General features: G+C 39.3%; 1 pseudogene; it reads left to right on the top strand.

The window, feature by feature from the left end:
- LOC104669906 overlaps positions 1–17,062 on the top strand; it is a 43,031-nt pseudogene extending 25,969 nt beyond the window's left edge.
- Positions 17,063–17,981: the final 919 nt, after the last annotated feature.

The following is a 17,981-nucleotide window of genomic DNA, read 5'->3' as shown; positions in this document are numbered from 1 at the left end:
ATTAATTACTGAGATAAATTTTCTTTTACTGCTGTACCTTGAATGCCAAAGATTCAAAATGCCAGCTCTTCATAAGTACATAGTCACAGTTGAAAACTGTAAAGGATTGTTTTTATGATACTCTATATGATATTCAATATTTTAAAGGTCAGAATTTTTTATTCTTGTTTTCGACCCCATTTTAGTGGTTTTTTAATCTTCATATTTGTATGGTAATTTTAAACCCTGTACCTTCGCCAGGCACAGTGGCTCATGCCTGTAATCCCAGCACTTTGGGAACCCAATGCGGGCAGATCATAAGGCCAGAAGTTCAAGACCAGCCTGACCAACGTGGAGAAACCTCTTCTCTGCTAAAAATACAAAATTAGCCAGGCATCGTGGCGCATGCCTGTAATCCCATCTACTTGGGAGGCTGAGGCAGGAGAATCACTTGAACCCGGGAGGCGGAGGTTTCAGTGAGCCGAGATTGTGCCATCACACAGGAGCCTGGGCAACAAGAGTGAAACAATGTCTCAAAACAACAACAACCTCTGTTCCTTTTATGACCATGTGGTGTTTAATTTGTATAAACATCATTGGGTTTCACCTCGAGCAAATTAAAAGACATATATATAAATCAGACATTTCTCTTGCCAAGAAAGTTATATATGTGGTATTTGCCTGTATATTGTCCCTACGCTGTTTATAAATTATTTCTTGGCTGGGTACAGTGGCTCACGCCTGTAATCCCAGCACTTTGGGAGGCCGAGGTGGGTGCATCACAAGGTCAGGAGATCAAGACCATCCTGGCTAACACAGTGAAACCCCATTTCTACTAAAAATACAAAAACAAAATTGGCCAAGCATGATGGCGGGCACCTGTAGTCCCAGCTACTCAGGAGGCTGAAGCAGGAGAATGGCGTGAACCCGGGAGGCAGAGCTTGCAGTGCACCAAGATCGCGCCACTGCACTCCAGCCTGGGTGACAGAGCAAGATTCCATCTCAAAAATATATATATATATTTATTTACTTGGGTGTTCATCATTGTTTTCTTGTGTAGGTGAATAATCAAAGAAACAGTGTAAAATTACGATCTATTTATTGTTTGATTATGTTATTCTGTGAGAGAAACTCTTTTCTTACTTGAAGGTGATTTTTAAAGACTAACCTTTTTAGGTAGATCTAAATATTAATTGTGATGAAAAACATGAAAATGCCAGGGAAAAGAGAGATCAGACTGTTACTGTGTCTATTATATAGTAAAAGAAGACATAAGAAACTCCATTTTGATCTGTATTTTGAACAATTGTTTTGCCTTGAGATGCTGTTAATCTGTAACTTTAGCCCCAACCCTGTGCTCACAAAAACGTGCTGTATGGAATCAAAGTTTAAGGGATCTCGGGCTGCGCAGGCTGTGCCTTGTTAACAGTATGTTTACCGGCCATGTGCTTGTTAAAAGTCATCACCATTCTCCATTCTCGGTTAACCAGGGGCACAATGGACTGCGGAAAGCTGCAAGGACCTCTGCCCAAGAAAGCCTGGGTATTGTTCAAGGTTTCCCCCCACTGAGACAGCCTGAGATATGGCCTCATGGGAAGGGAAAGACCTAGCCATCCCCCAGCCCGACACCCATAAAGGGTCTGTGCTGAGGAGGATTAGTAAAAGCGGAAGGCCTCCGTCTCCTGCATGCCCCGGGAACGGAATGTTTCAGTGTAAAACCCGATCATACATTTGTTCTATTCTGAGATAGGAGAAAACCACCCTGTGGCTGGAGGCGAGACATGCTGGCAGCAATGCTGCTCTGTTATTCTTTGCTACACTGAGATGTTTGGGTGGAGAGAAGCATAAATCTGTCCTGTGTGCACATCCAGGCATAGTACCTCCCCTTGAACTTATTTGTGACACAGATTCCTTTGCTCAAATGTTTTCTTGCTGACCATCTCCTGACTGTCACCCTGTTTTCCTGCCACATTCCCCTCACCGAGATAGTGAAAATAGTAATTTATAAATACTGAGGAAACTCAGAGACCAGTGCCAGTGCAGGTCCTCCGTATGCTGAGCACCGGTCTCCTGGGCCCATTGTTCTTTCTCTATACTTTGTCTCTGTCTTATTTCTTTTCTCAGTTTCTCTTACCACCTGATGAGAAATACCCACAGGTGTGGAGGGGCAGTCCACCCCTTCGCCTGCCGCCCAACATGGGTGCCTTTCTCTTGGGTGCAGGTATGCTAAGAATGTGACCATTGAGTACAAGTCAAGGAGAGATTCCTGAGTACGTCCACTGTTGAGGTAAGCTTGTGCGCTCAGAGGAACCCAGGGTAACAATGGGACAAACTGAAAGTAAATACGCGTCTTATCTCAGCTTCATTAAAATTCTTTTAAGAAGAGGGGGAGTTAGAGCTTCTACAGAAAATCTAATTATGCTATTTCAAACAATAGAACAATTCTGCCCATGGTTTCCAGAACAGGGAACTTTAGATATAAAAGATTGGGGGGAAAATGGCAAAAAATTAAAACAAGCAAATAGGGAAGGTAAAAATCCCGCTTGCAGTATAGAATGATTGGGCCATTATTAAAGCAGGTTTAGAACTGTTTCAAACAAGAGAAGATAGCGTTTCAGTTTCTGATGCCCCTGAAAGCTGTGTAATAGATTGTGAAGAAGAGGTAGGGACAGAGTTTAAGAAAGGAATGAAAAGTTCACATTGTAAAAATGTAGCAGAGTCTGTAATGGGACAGTCAATGCAAAATATTGACTACAGTCAATTACAGGAGGTAATATATCCTGAATCATTAAAACTGGGGGAAGGAGATCCAGAATCATTGGGGCCATCAGAGCCTAAATGACAATGGCCTCTTCCCACGGTTCAGATGCCTGTAACATTACAACCTCAAATGCAGGTTAGACAAGTACAAACTCCAAGAGAATATCAAGTAGAAAAGGATAGAGTCTCTATCCCAGCAATGCCAATCCAGACATGGTATCCACAATATCAGCCATTAGAAAATAAGACCCAACTGCTGGTAGTTTATCAATATCGGCCGCCAGCCGAGCTTCAGTATTGGCCGCCTCCAGAGGTTCAATACAGACCTCAAGCAGTGTGTCCCATGCCAAATAGCACGGCATCATACCAGCAACCTGTGACGGTGGCGCTTGATCCTACAGCACCACCTAGTGGATAATATAGCACACTGCATGAAATCATTGATAAAGCCAGAAAACAGGGAGATCTTGAGGCATGGCAGTTCCTGGCAAGTTTACAACCGGTACCGGCCAGGGAAGAGACTCAAGTAGGAGCGCCTACCCGAGCTGAGGCTAGATATGAATCTTTCACCATGAAAATGTTAAAAAATATGAAGAAAGGAGTTACAAACAATATGGACCCAACTCACCTTATATGAGAACATTATTAGATTCCATTGCTCATGGAAGTAGATTTATTCCTTATGATTGGGAAATTTTGGTTAAATCTTCCATTTCACCCTCTCAGTTTCTACAGTTTAAAACCTGGTGGATTGATGGAGTGGAGTACAAGAACAGGTATGAAAAAATCAGGCTACTAATCCCACTGTTAATATAGATGTAGACCAATTGTTAGGAACAGGTCCAAATTGGAGTACCATTAACCAAAAAGCAGTAATGCAGAATGAGGCTGTTGAACAAGTAAGGGCTATTCGCCTCAGGGCCTGGGAAAAAATTCAGGACCCAGGAACCGCCTGCTCTTCTTTTAATTCAATTAGACACGGCTCTAAAGAGCCATATCCTGACTTTGTGGCAAGATTGCAAAATGCTGCTCAAAAATCTATTACAGATGATAATGCCCAAAAAGTTATTGTAGAATTAATGGCCTATCAAATGCAAATCCAGAATGTCAATCGGCCATAAAGCCATTAAAAGGAAAAGTTCCAGCAGGAGTTGATGTAATTACAGAATTTGTGAAGGCTAGTGATGGGGTTGGAGAAGCTATGCATAAGGCAATGCTAATGGCTCAAGCAATGACGGGGGTCACTTTAGGAGGACAAGTTAGAACATTTGGGGGAAAATGTTATGATTGTGGTCAAATCGGTCATCTAAAAAAGAACTGCCCAGTCCTAAATGAACAGAATATAGTATGTCAAGCTATTACAGCAAAAAATAAAGAGCCACCTGGCCTGTGTCCAAGATGTGGAAAAGAAAAACATTGGGCTAATCAATAACATTCTAAGTTTGATAAAAATCAGCAACCATTGTTGGGAAACAGGAAGAGGGGCCAGTCTCAGGCCCCACAACAAACCGGTGCATTCCCAATTCAGCCGTTTGTTCCTCAGGGTTTTCAGGGACAACAACCCCCCGCAGCAAATACCACCACTTCAGGGAGTCAACCAATTGTCAGACAACCAGCTGTCAAACAACAGTACAACAGTGTCCCCTGCCACAGCAGGCAGCACAGCAGTAGATTTATGTTCCACTCAAATGGTCTCTTGACTCCCTGGAGAGCTCCAACAAAAGATTCCTGCAGGGGTATATGGCCCACTGCCAGAAGGGACGGTAGACCTTATTTTAGGGAGATCGAGTCTAAATTTGAAGGGAGTCCAAATTCATGCTGGGGTAATTGATTCAGATTATAAAGGGGAAATTAAGTTAGTGATCAGCTCCACTGTTCCCTGGAGTGACAATCCAAGTGATAGAATTGCTCAAATACTGCCTTTGTCTTATATTACAATTGGGGAAAAGAAAACAGAAAGAACAGGAGGGTTTAGAAGTATCAACCCTGCTGGAAAAGCTGCTTCTTGGGATAATCCCATCTCAGAGGATAGACCCGAGTGTACAGTCACTATTCAGGAAAAGCAGTTTGAAGGATTAGTGGATACCGGGGCTGATGTCTCTATCATCACCTTACATCAATGGATGGCCAAAAAATTGGCCTAAACAAAAGCCTGTTACAGGATTTGTTGGCATAGGTACTGAAGGGGTGGCCTGCCCCTCCACACCTGTGGGTGTTTCTCGTTAGGTGGAACAAGAGACTTGAGAAAAGAAATGAGACACAGAGACAAAGTATAGAGAAAGAAAAGGTGGGCCCAGGGGACCAGCACTCAGCATACAGAGGACCCACGCCAGCACTGGTCTCTTGAGTTCCCTCAGTATTTATTGACCATTATCTTTACCATCTTAGAAAAAGGGAAGTGGCAGGATAATAGGATCATCGTAGGGAGGTCAGCAGTAAGACATATGAATAAAGATCTCTGTGACATGAGTAAGTTTAAGGAAAAGTGCTGTGCCTTGATACGCATACGCAAACATCTCCATAAACCTTTTTAGTGCATAAAGAGCAGCATTGCCGCTAGCACATCCCACCTTCAGCCCTAAGGCGGTTTTCTCCTTTCTCAGTAAACAGAACATAAAATCGTCCATCGACCGGCAGGAGACAGATGCTTTTCTCTATCTCAACTGCCAAGAGGCCTTCTTTCCTCTTAAACTAGTCCTCCTCAGCACAGACCCTTCATGGGTGTCAGGCTGGGGAACGATCTTTCCCTTCCCACGAGGCCATATTTCAGACTATCACATGGGGAGAAACCTTGGACAATACCTAGCTTTCCTAGGCAGAGGTCCCTGCGACCTTCTGCAGTGTGTGTGTCCCTGGGTAGTTGAGATTAAGAGAATGGTGATGACTTTTCACAAGCATACTGCCTTCAGGCACTTGTTTAACAAAGCACACCCTGCACAGCCCAGATCTGTTAAACCTTGAGTCACCACCGCACATGTCTCTTACAAGGACAAGGTTGGGGGTAGGGTCACAGATTAACAGCATCTCAAATACAGAACAAAGTGGAGTCTCTTATGTCTACTTCTTTCTATATAGACACAGTAACAGTCTGATCTCTCTTTTCCCCACAAGGCACCACCTCAGAAGTGTATCAAAGTGCCATGATTTTACCTTGTCTAGGACCTGATAAGAAAGTACAGTTCAACCTATGATCACTTCTATTCCAATCAATTTATGGGGCCGAGGCTTGTTACAACAATGCCATGCAGAGATTACTATCCCAGTCTCCCTATACAGCCCCGTGAGTCAAAAAATAATGAGTAAAATGGGATATCTCCCTAAAAAGGGACTAGGGAAGCATGGAGATGCCATTAAAGTCCCAACTGAGGCTGAGGGAAATCAAGAAAGAAAAGGAATAGGGTATCATTTTTAGGAGAGGCCACTGTAGAGCCTCCAAAACCCATTCCATTAACTTGGAAAACAGAAAAACATGTATGGGTAAATCAGTGGCCGCTACCGAAACAAAAGCTGGAGGCTTTACACTTATTAGCAAAGGAACAATTAGGAAAGGGACATATTGAGCCTTCATTTCTGCCTTGGAATTCTCCTGGTTGTAATTCAGAAAAAATCCAGCAGATGGTGCATGCTGACCGATTTAACAGCTGTTAATACTGTAATTCAACCCATGGGGGCTCTCCAACCCAGGTTGCCCTATCCGGCCATGATCCCCAAAGGTTGGCCTTTAATTATAACTGATCTGAAGGACTGCTTTTTTACCATTCCTCTGGCAAAACAGGATTTTGAAAAATTTGCTTTTACTATACCAGCCACAAATAATAAAGAACCAGCCACCAGGTTTCAGTGGAAAGTGTTGCCTCAGGGAATGCTTAATAGTCCAGCTATTTGTCAGACTTTTGCAGCTCAAGCTCTTCAACCAGTTAGAGACAGGTTTTCAGACTATTATTCATTATGTTGATGATATTTTGTGTGCTGCAGAAACGAGAGACAAATTGACTGTTACACATTTCTGCAGACCGAGGTTGCCAACCCAGGACTGACAATAGCATCTGATAAGATTCAAACCTCTATTCCTTTCCATTACTTGGGGATGCAGGTAGAGGAAAGGAAAATTAAACCACAAAAAATAGAAATAAGAAAAGACACACTAAAAACATTAAAAGGGTTTCCTTTTTTTTTTTTTTTTTGAGATAGAGTCTCGCTCTTGTCACCCAGGCTGGAGTGCAGTGGCGTGATCTTGGCTCACTGCAAAAACATTAAATGACTTTCAAAAAGTTGCTAGGAGATATTAATTAATTTCGGCCAACTCTAGGCATCCCTACTTATGCCATGTCAAATTTGTTCTCTCTCTTAAGAGGGGATCCAAAATTGAATAGTAAAAGAACATTAACTCCAGAGGCAACGTAAAAAATTAGTTGAAGAAAAAATTTGGTCAGCACAAGTAAATAGATTACTTGGCCCCACTCCAACTTTTGATTTTTGCTACTGCACATTCTCCAACAGACATCATTGTTCAAAATGCAGATTGTTCTGATGTCTTCCTTTTCTACATAGACACAGTAACAGTCTGATCTCTCTTGCTTTTCCCTACATTAAACATTTTCAAGTGTACAGTCTAGTGGTATTAAGTACGTTTACTTTTTTTTGCAATGGATCTCTAGATTAATTTTATCTTACAAAAGTAAAATTGAATACATTATAAACAATTTAACTTAGCCCTTTTTTCCTTTTTCTTCAGCTACTGAAGAACACCATTTTACTTCCTGTTTCTATAATTTTGGCTGATTTCCATATTCTTATTAGTGTAATTATATAATGTCTGTTTCTTTTTGACTATTTTATATAATGTAATGTTCTCAGGCTTTGTTTTTGTAAAATGTGTCAGAATATCTTTCTGTTTTAAAATGAAATACTTCATTGTATGTATGTCACATTTTAAAAATCTAATACTGATCTCTAAAGGGACATTTGTGTTGTTCCCAGGAATTGTCTTGTGTAAATAATAATGAAGAACATGCATATGTAAATATCTATTTAAAGTCCTGCTTTAAATATTCTTGGAATAGTTAGGATACAGTGATGTAGTACTATGTGTATGTCCATATTTTTGTTTCCTGAGCCTTTGATGTCATATCCAAAAAGCGATTGCTAAGAACAGTTACATGAAACCTTCACCATCTATGTTTTTATTACATTCCACATATGTGTAAGATCATGTGGAATTTGTCTCAGTTTATCTGGTTTATTTCTGTAACATATGATCTAGCAATTTGAATTCTTTTTTTCTTACATGGTCAACATTTTATTGTCTTAGAATCAAAAAAATCTTAAATTATGATGTTTATTGCTTAAATATATGTCACCCTGTGATACATTTTTTTCTATAATAGCTGTACTAACTTACAATCTTACGAGCCTTATATGTTAACTTTTATGTACATTCTCACTAACAATTTTTTTTTTTTTTTTTGCCTTTCTAATTACAGTCATTCTAACTGCAGTGAAGTCATATCTTATTATGGCTTTGATTTGCATATCTCTGATAATTAGTGATGTTGAGCATCTTTGCATGTTCTTCTTGGCCTTTTGTATTTCTTGTTTTGAAAAATGCCTCTTAGTCCGGGCACAGTGGTTCATGCCTGTAATCCCAGCACTTTGTGAGGCTGAGATGGGCGGATCACCTGAGGTCAGGAGTTCAAGAGCAGCCTGGCCAACATGGTGAAAACCCCTTCTCTACTAGCTACACATGGTGGCAGGCGCCTGTAATCCCACCTACTCAGGGGGCTGAGGCAGGAGAATCGCTTGTACCCAGGAGGCAAAGGTTGCAGTGAGCTATTGGGGGAACCAGCCCCCAATATTTCAACATAGGTTCTTTTCTGTTTTCCCTAAGTGTCGGCCAGTCTGAGAAATAAAAGAGTACAAAAGAGAGAAATTTTAAAGCTGGGTGTCCAGGGGAGACATCACATGTCGGCAGGTTCTGTGAAGGCCCCCCGCAAGCCGCAAAACTAGCAAGTTTTTATTAGCGATTTTCAAAGGGAAGGGAATGTACAAATAGGGTCACAGAGATCACATGCTTCAAAGGCAATAAAATATCACAAGGCAGATGGGCAAGACAAGGTCACAAGGCCAGGGCAAAACTAGAATTGCTGATGAAGTTTCTTGTCCCACTGTGCACGTGTTGTCATTGATAAACATCTTAACAGGAATCAGAGGCCGGGCGCGGTGGCTCAAGCCTGTAATCCCAGCACTTTGGGAGGCCGAGACGGGCGGATCACGAGGTCAGGAGATCGAGACCATCCTGGCTAACATGGTGAAACCCCGTCTCTACGAAAAAATACAAAAAACTAGCCGGGCGAGGTGGCGGGCGCCTGTAGTCCCAGCTACTCGGGAGGCTGAGGCAGGAGAATGGCGTAAACCCGGGAGGCGGAGCTTGCAGTGAGCTGAGATCCGGCCACTGCACTCCAGTCTGGGCGACAGAGCGAGACTCCGTCTCAAAAAAAAAAAAAAACAGGAATCAGGGTTCAAGAGCAGAGAACCAGTCTTGACTAGAATTCGCCGGGCTGGAATTTCCTAATCCTAGCAAGCCTGGGGGTGCTGCGGGAGACCAGGGCATGTTTCATCCCTATCTACAACTGCATAAGGCAGACACTCCCAGAGTGGCCATTTTAGAGGCCTCCGCCTGGGAATGCATTCTTTTCAGAGGACTGTTAATTAATATGCCTTACTGGGGAAAGAATTCAGCGATATTTCTCTTGCCCATTTTCGGCAATAAGAGAAATACAACTCTATCATGCCCGGCTCCCAGGCATGGTTTATCTCCCTTGTTCCCTGAACATCACTGTTATCCTATTCTTTTTTCAAGGTGCCCAGATTTCATATTGTTCAAACACACATGCTTTATGAACAATTTGTGCAGTTAACGCCATCATCACAGGGTCCTGAGTCGACACACATCCTCAGCTTACAAAGATGACAGGATTAAGAGATTAAAGACAAGCATAGGAAATTATAGGAGTATTGATTGGGGAAGTGATAAATGTCCATGAAATCTTCACAATTTATGTTTAGAGACTGCAGTAAAGACGGGAGTAAGAAATTATACAAGTATTAATTTGGGGAACTAATACATTTCCATGAAATCTTCACAATTTATATTATTCTGCCATGGCTTCAGCCAGTCCTTCCGTTCGGGGTCCCTGACTTCCTGCAACAGTGAGCCTAGACAGCATCATTGCACTCCAGCCTGGGCAACAAGAGTGAAACTCCATCTCAAAAAAAAAAACAAGAAAAGAAAAATGTCTCTTAATGTCTCTTCCCTAGTTTCAAATTATGTGTTATATTTGTTGTTAAGTTTGTTATATATTCTGTAAGTTTTCCTCTCATGTATATTTTACAAATATTTTCTTTCATTCCATACATTTTCTCTTCGCTCTGTTAATTGTTTTCTTTGCTGTGCAAAGCATTCTTAGTTTGTTGTAATGCCATTTGCATATTTTTGTGTATGTTTTGAAGTCTTAAAAATTCTTTGTTCTGCAATATGTTGTAAAGCATTCCTCTATGTTTACTTCAAATATCTTTATAGGTTTAGGTTTCCTATTTAAATCTTTATTTGTGATTGAGTTTTTTATATCATAAGAGGTAGGGGCCTAGTTTCATTTTTTTATATGTAGATAATCAATTTTTCTAGCACCATTTATTGAAAAGACAGTCTTATTCCAAATGTGTGTTCTTGATATCTTTGTTGAAAATCACGTGGCTCTAGGTTCACGAATTTATTACTGGGCTCACTGGATACTTTGACCTGTTTATCTGTTTTTATGTCAGTATCATCCTGTTTTGCTCATTATAATTTTATAGTATGTTTTGCAGCCAGGTAATGAGATGCTTCCAGCTTTGTTCTTTTTGCTCAGGATTACTTTTGCCATTTGTGGGTCTTTGGTGGTTCCTCATAAATTTTAGGCTTTTTTTTTTTTTTTTTCCATTTCTGTGAAAAAAACTCATTAGTATTTTGGTAGCAATTACATAATCTGTAGATCACCTTGGGTAGTATAGCCACTTTTATATTTTTTCAATTCATAAGCAAAAAAATCTCAATTTCTCATGTCTTTTTCAGTTTTTTATCGATGTTATAATTTTCAGTGTAGAGAGTGTTTACCTTTTTAATTAGGTTTGCTGCTAGACATCTAGATATCTTTATTTTTATTGTGTATGTAGGAGTATTTGGCAAAATACAACATTCAACATGCCTTTAAGAAACTCAGGCCGGATGCGGTGGCTCAAGCCTGTAATCCCAGCACTTTGGGAGGCCGAGACGGGCAGATCACGAGGTCAGGAGATCGAGAGACCATCCTGGCTAACACGGTGAAACCCCGTCTCTACTAAAAAATACAAAAAACTAGCCGGGCGAGGTGGCGGGCGCCTGTAGTCCCAGCTACTCGGGAGGCTGAGGCAGGAGAATGGCGTGAACCGGGGAGGCGGAGCTTGCAGTGAGCTGAGATCCGGCCACTGCACTCCAGCCCGGGCGACAGAGCGAGACTCCGCCTCAAAAAAAAAAAAAAAGAAACTCAACAAATTAGGTATAGATGGTATGTACCTCAACACAATAAAGGCCATGTATGACAAATCAATGACTGATACCATCCTAAACAGGAAAGAGCAGAGCACTTTTTTTCTGACATCTCGGACAAGGATGTTTTCATTGTGTATGACAATATTCAGCTGTGTACGCCATAAGACTGTGGAGCATGGCTGGGCATGGTGGCTCACACTTGTAATCCCAGCACTTTGGAATGCTGCAGTGGGTGAATCACTTGACGTTAGGAGTTCAAGACCAGCCTGGCCAACATGATGAAACCGTGTCTCTACTAAAAATACAAAAATTAGCTGGGTGTGGTGGTGAGCACCTGTAATCCCAGCCAGTCAGGAGGCTGAGGCAGGAGAATAACTTGAACCCGGTAGGCGAAGGTTACAGTGAGCCAAGATCCTGCCACGGCACTCCAGCCTGGGTGACAGAGCAAGACATCATCTCAAAAAATAAAAAATAAAAAGACTATGGAGCACAAGTCAAATATGGATCAGTTATATGTCTATTTCTATTATAAGAGTCTCTGTGTTTATCTATATGCATATTGTTCCTGTTAGTGTTTATGAGTTGTATACTTGTTCGGTTTATGTGTATACAATGGTGGTTTTACCCTGCCTAGCTGAGTAGTCCTTGAAATTCTCCTAATTTTACCCTCTATTTATTTGTAAATCTATGTTTTTGTGTGTGGGGGAGAAACACTTGTGATTTAAAGATTTCAAAAACTGTCAAACTTCTGTGTCTATTTTAGATATTAGATACTGTTTTAATTGTCAAAACACAAACTTTACCATCTTAAATTTTTTTAAATATTGAGTTCAGTCATATTAATTATATTGATATTGTTACGTATATAATTATATTGACATTGTTACGTACTATATCTTTAGAATATGTTTATCTTGCAAAGCCAACACTCAAAACACATTAAACAACTAACTACTTTTTCTGTTTTCTGGTCCTTTACAAAAACAATTCTGTTTTCTATTTTAGAGTCAAACTGCTTTAGATATCTCATGTGAGTTGATTCACACAGTTTGTGTCTTCATGGCTGACTTATTTCATGTCACACAATGTCATCAAGATTTATCTTTATTACACTTGTTAGAGTTTTTTTGCTTTTTACAAACTGAGTAGTATTTCATTATTTTAATATTACAAATTTATTCATTCATTTGGTGAGAAATTTGCATTGCTTTCATTTATTTGCTTTCAGCAACAGTACTACAATAATTATGTGTACAAATTACTCTTCATTCAACCATATGTGTGATAGTGTATATTTATGCCGGATTTTATTTTATTAATCTAGCTGTTCAGCTTTATACCCATATCAAATTGTTTTATTTCTTTTGCTTTGTATGTGCTTTGAAATCATGAGCTGTGGTGCCTCCAACGTTTTTTTTAATTGTTGGGTGCTTTATTGTCCCTTGAAATTCTATATAACTTTGGGGTTGCTGTTTCTATTTCTGCAAGAAATTGATTAGAAATTTGACAGGGATTTCGTTTAATCTGTAGATTACACTGAGCAGTCTAGACATCTTCATAATATTTCAAAATTTGAACAAGAGCATGCTGAAGACTGTATTTTTTAATTTCTATAAATATGTCAGTGTTAGTTTTCTTTCATTAATTTATAATCTCATTCCAGTTTGGTCATTAAAAGCTATCCGTAAAATTTCTATTTAAAAACATATTTTAAGACTTTTTTTGTGGCCTAACAGGTGGTTTATCAAGGAGAACATTGTATCAGCTGTTGAGAAGTGTGTATATCCTGCTGTTGTTGCGGAGTATTCTCTACAGTTCTCTTAGGCATAACTGCCATATACTGCTTCAAGTCTTCTCTTTTCTTATGAATATTCTTTTTTGATTATTCATTACAGAAATTGGGGTATTGAAATATTCTACTACAGGCCAAGCGTGGTGGCTCACACCTGTAATCCCAGCACTCTGGGAGGCTGAGGTGGGCAGATCACGAGGTCAGGAGATTGAGACCATCCTGGCTAACATGGTGAAACTCCATCTCTATTAAAAATACAAAAAATTAGCCAGGCATGTTGGCGGGTGCCTGTAGTGTCAGCTACTCGGGAGGCTGAGGCAGGAGAATGGCGTGAACCCGGGAGGCAGAGCTTGCAGTGAGCCAAGATCACGACACTGCACTCCAGCCTGGGCGACAGAGCGTGAGACTCCATCTCAAAAAAAAAAAAAAAAAAAAAAAAAATCTACTATACTTATATTGCTTCCTCTGTCTTGCTTTGTCAGTGTTTGATTTTTATATTTGGAACCCTAATGTGACACTGACACACACACAGACACACACAAACAATTTATATATATATATACACATTTGTCATGGGTTCACAGTAAATGAAGCTTTTTATTGTTGTTTAATGTCCTTCTTGGTCTCTTGTGCCTTTAAAATATATTTTATGAAATATTACAGTTTTGACTTAAGATGTACTTTGCATAAGATAATCTTGACCTCTTTTGTTTATCTGCATGAAATGTTTTCTTTCATCTTGCCTTTTTCAGTCTCATTTAATCATTAGATCTCAAGTGATTCTTGTTGAAAAGCAAGTTGGATCTTGCTTTTTAATTTGGTGGCATCTATTTTGAATAGAAAGTTTACTTCAAAAATACTTAATTTGCTTAATTAGAAAGACCTAGTCATCTTTTAATTGTTTTACTTGATTATTATACCTTTGTCCCTTATTTCCTTTCTCTGTCTTCCTTTGTGTCTTTTCTATTTTTATATTGATAGGGCTTCTTATACTTTTGTGTATCTATACAGATACTTTGTGGTATCTTGGGAATTACATAAAATTTCATAAAGTTAAAATCATATATCTTAAACTGGTAAGAACTTCATTTGCATTTGAACATTCTTCTTCATACATTTACCCTCAACTTTGTTATTGAGGTATCATATTTTATGTTGTATATTAACAGATTAAGTTTGTTTTTTTATGCTTTTATCTTTAAAACTTTAGAGAATAATTAAAATATTTTCTGCAATATTATAATGGTACAGAACCTTATATTTGTATATGTGCATATCTTTTTCAGAAAGTTATGTATTTTCATATGATCATGTTTTGTTTTCTTGCATTGTTATTTCCAGTGAAAGACACTTTCTTCAGAAATCTTTTTTTAAGGGAGATGTGCTAATATACTTTTTCAGCATTTGGTTATTTTGAAAGGTCTTTACTTTTTTTTCATTTTTAAGACAGTTTTGCTGGTTGTATTATTCCCACTTAGAAGTTATTTTTCTTTCAGCACTTTTTATCACAATTCCTTCTGGTCTGAAAAAAATTTATTGACAGATTTACTGGTTATCTCATAAGACCACACTTATAAATGACACATCACTTTTATCTCGCAGCTCCTAAGATTCTCTGTCTTTGACTTTTGAAACTTTGCTTATATATGTGCCTTGCTATAAATCTGTGTGTGTGTATCCTAGTTGAAGTCTGTTGAGCTTCTTAATTTTTTATATCCTTTTTTTACTTCTGAAAATTTGTCATTATTTTTGTTTTTTTCACCTCCATGATGTCTGTTATTTATGTTTTTAATGTTTTCATTGATTCTCATTTTTCTGATTTTATTTAGTTTTATGTATTTCCATTTAGCTCACTGAGAATACTCAGGTTAAATTTTAAAAATTCGCACATCTTCATTTTTATGGTTGTTTTCTGAAAACCTTTAAATTTTTTAAATTGGCCATGTCACCCTAATATTTTGTATGCATTGTAATATTTGCTTGTTATTTGAAGATTAACAAAAAGCCATTTGTCACAATCTTTACAATGTTGCTTTGTCCTGCCATAGTCTGAAACCAATTGTCTTTGATAGAGATTATGGGAGCCGCCCATACATGTTTTAAGGATGTGTCTTTTTTTTTTTTTTGAGACGGAGTCTCGCTCTGCCGCCCAGGCTGGAGTGCAGTGGCCGGACCTCAGCTTACTGCAAGCTCCGCCTCCCGGGTTCACGCCATTCTCCTGCCTCAGCCTCCTGAGTAGCTGGGACTACAGGTGCCCGCCACGTCGCCCGGCTAGTTTTTTGTATTTTTTTTTTTTTTTTAGTACAGACGGGGTTTCACCATGTTAGCCAGGATGGTCTCGATCTCCTGACCTCGTGATCTGCCCGTCTCGGCCTCCCAAAGTGCTGGGATTACAGGCTTGAGCCACCACGCCCGGCCCAAGGATGTGTCTTGTCTGGAATTTCATGTTTTTCAGTTAAAAGGGTTTGTTCATATTTCTTCTTAACAATCTGTAATCATTGCTCTACCTACTTTCTGTATTTAACACTGCAGTCTGCTCCTGAAACATTTACAGTTTGTCTCAGCAAACCCAAGCTGTCCTTTCCAAGTATACCATTGTTTCTTTCAGCACTGTATTACTGGAGACAGGAACCAGATTTTGTAAAGACCACCAAAAGCCAGAAGTTAAGAATATGTGCATTAGTATTTTTCTTCTTTTTAAAGACAGAAACTGGTAATTGGCAGTTTACTCCTAAAGATATAATGCTATATTGGGGAGGAGGAAGAGCTGTGTAAATGTAACAAATTTTCCTTTCTGTTCTATGTGGGCTCTTGGCGTTGTTCTTACCTGAGGCATTACATAAAATTAACTCATTTACAGATTTTGCACAAAAGCATTTTGATCAGTATATGTTTGTTACATGTATATGTCTGTGAAGGAATTATGGCCTGTGGTATTTTGTTGTGCCATCTTACTAATGTACTTTGTATAAGTTTATATATTAGTGTAAAGTAAGTATATTCATATGAATCTAGTAAGTGGGATTTGTTATTTCTTTCAGGTGTGTGTTCTCATTTTACCCGAGACCTTTGGCCAGCGCAGGGCAAAGAAGATTCATTCACAAATTTATACTGAGAAGATATGAGAAATGTGGACAGAAGAATTTACAATTAAGGAAGGGCTGTAAAAGTGTGAATAAGAGTAAAGTGCAGAAAGGAGGTTATAATGGACTTTACCAATGCTTGTCAACTACCCAGAGCAAAATAATTCAATGTAATACATGTGTCAAAGTTTTTCATAAATTTTGAAATTCAAACAAACATAAGACATAATGGAGAGAAATCATTTAAGTGTAAAAAATGTGGCAGATAATTTCCCAAGTTCCTCCAACTAAATTAACGTAATGGAATACATGCTGGAGGGATACAAATGTGAAGAATGTGGCAAAATCTTTACCTCATCCTCAAACTTTGACAAACATAATAATTCATACCAGAGAGAAACCCTACACATGTGAACAATGTGGCAAAGCCTTTAGATGGTCTGCAACACTGAACATAAGAAAATTCATACTGGAGAGAAACCCTACAAATGTAAAGAACGTGGCAAAGCCTTTAGATGGTCCACAAGCATGAATGAACATAAGAAAATTCATACTGGAGAGAAATCCTACAAATGTGAAGAATGTGGCAAGGCCTTTTATAGATATTCACACCTTACTAAACATAAGAGAATTCATTCTGGGCAAAAACCCTACACATGTGAAAAATGTGGCAAAGCCTTTAGACCTCTGCACTGAATGAACAGAAGAAAACTCATACTGGAGAGAACCCCTACAAATGTAAAGAATATGCAAAGCCTTTAGACGGTCCAGAAGCCTGAATGAACATACAAATATTCATACTGGGGAGAAACCCTACACATGTGAAGAATGTGGCAAAGATTTTACTTGGTCCTCAACCCTTACTGTACACCAGAGAATTCATACAGGTGAGAAACATAGTTGATAACATAGTTGAATGATATTTCTAGTAATATGTTTCCTTTGGCTTTAAACAGCAAATAAATCGAAGAATATTGTTCCATGTTCTTTTTATTTAAATTTCTTAAAATTTTTGTAGGCACATAGTATGTATATATATTTCTGGCATATATCAATTATTTGAATACAGGCATACACCATGTAATAATCCATCAGAGTAGGCTGGGCGTGGTGGCTCATGTCTGTAATCCCAACACTATGGGAGGCCGAGGCAGGAGGATCACGAGTTCAGGAGATCAAGACCATCCTGGCTAGCACGGTGAAACCCCATCTCTACTAAAACTACAAAAAATTAGCTGGGCGTGGTGGTGGATGCCTGTAGTCCCAGTTATTCAGGAGGCTGAGGCAGGAGGATGGCGTGAACCCAGGAGGTGGAGCTTGCCGTGAGCCAAGATAGCACCACTGCACTCTAGCCTGGGTGACACAGCAAGACTCCATCTCAAAAAAAAAAAAAAAAAAATCCATCAGAGTAAATGAGTTATTAATCACCTTAAGTTTTTATCCTTTGTATTACACACAGTCCAGTTGTACACTTTATTTTTAAATGTACAATTATTTTTCACTACAGATCGTTTTATGATTGTAATATATCAAAGTATAATTTATCCATTTCTGAGTCGTGAATGAATACTTTAAAAAATGTCTCGGCTGGGCACGGTGGCTCACGCCTGTAATCCCAGCACTTTGGGAGGCCGAGACGGGCGGATCACGAGGTCAGGAGATCGAGACCATCCTGGCTAATACGGTGAAACCCCGTCTCTACTAAAAAAATACAAAAAACTAGCCGGGCGAGGTGGCGGGCGCCTGTAGTCCCAGCTACTCGGGAGGCTGAGGCAGGAGAATGGCGTAAACCCAGGAGGCA

Source organism: Rhinopithecus roxellana, chromosome 2, assembly GCF_007565055.1.
Source record: "Rhinopithecus roxellana isolate Shanxi Qingling chromosome 2, ASM756505v1, whole genome shotgun sequence".
Taxonomy (NCBI): Eukaryota; Metazoa; Chordata; class Mammalia; order Primates; family Cercopithecidae; genus Rhinopithecus; species Rhinopithecus roxellana.
The sequence above is the reverse complement of the archived record's forward strand: the minus strand, read 5'-3'. Positions and strand labels throughout refer to the sequence as shown.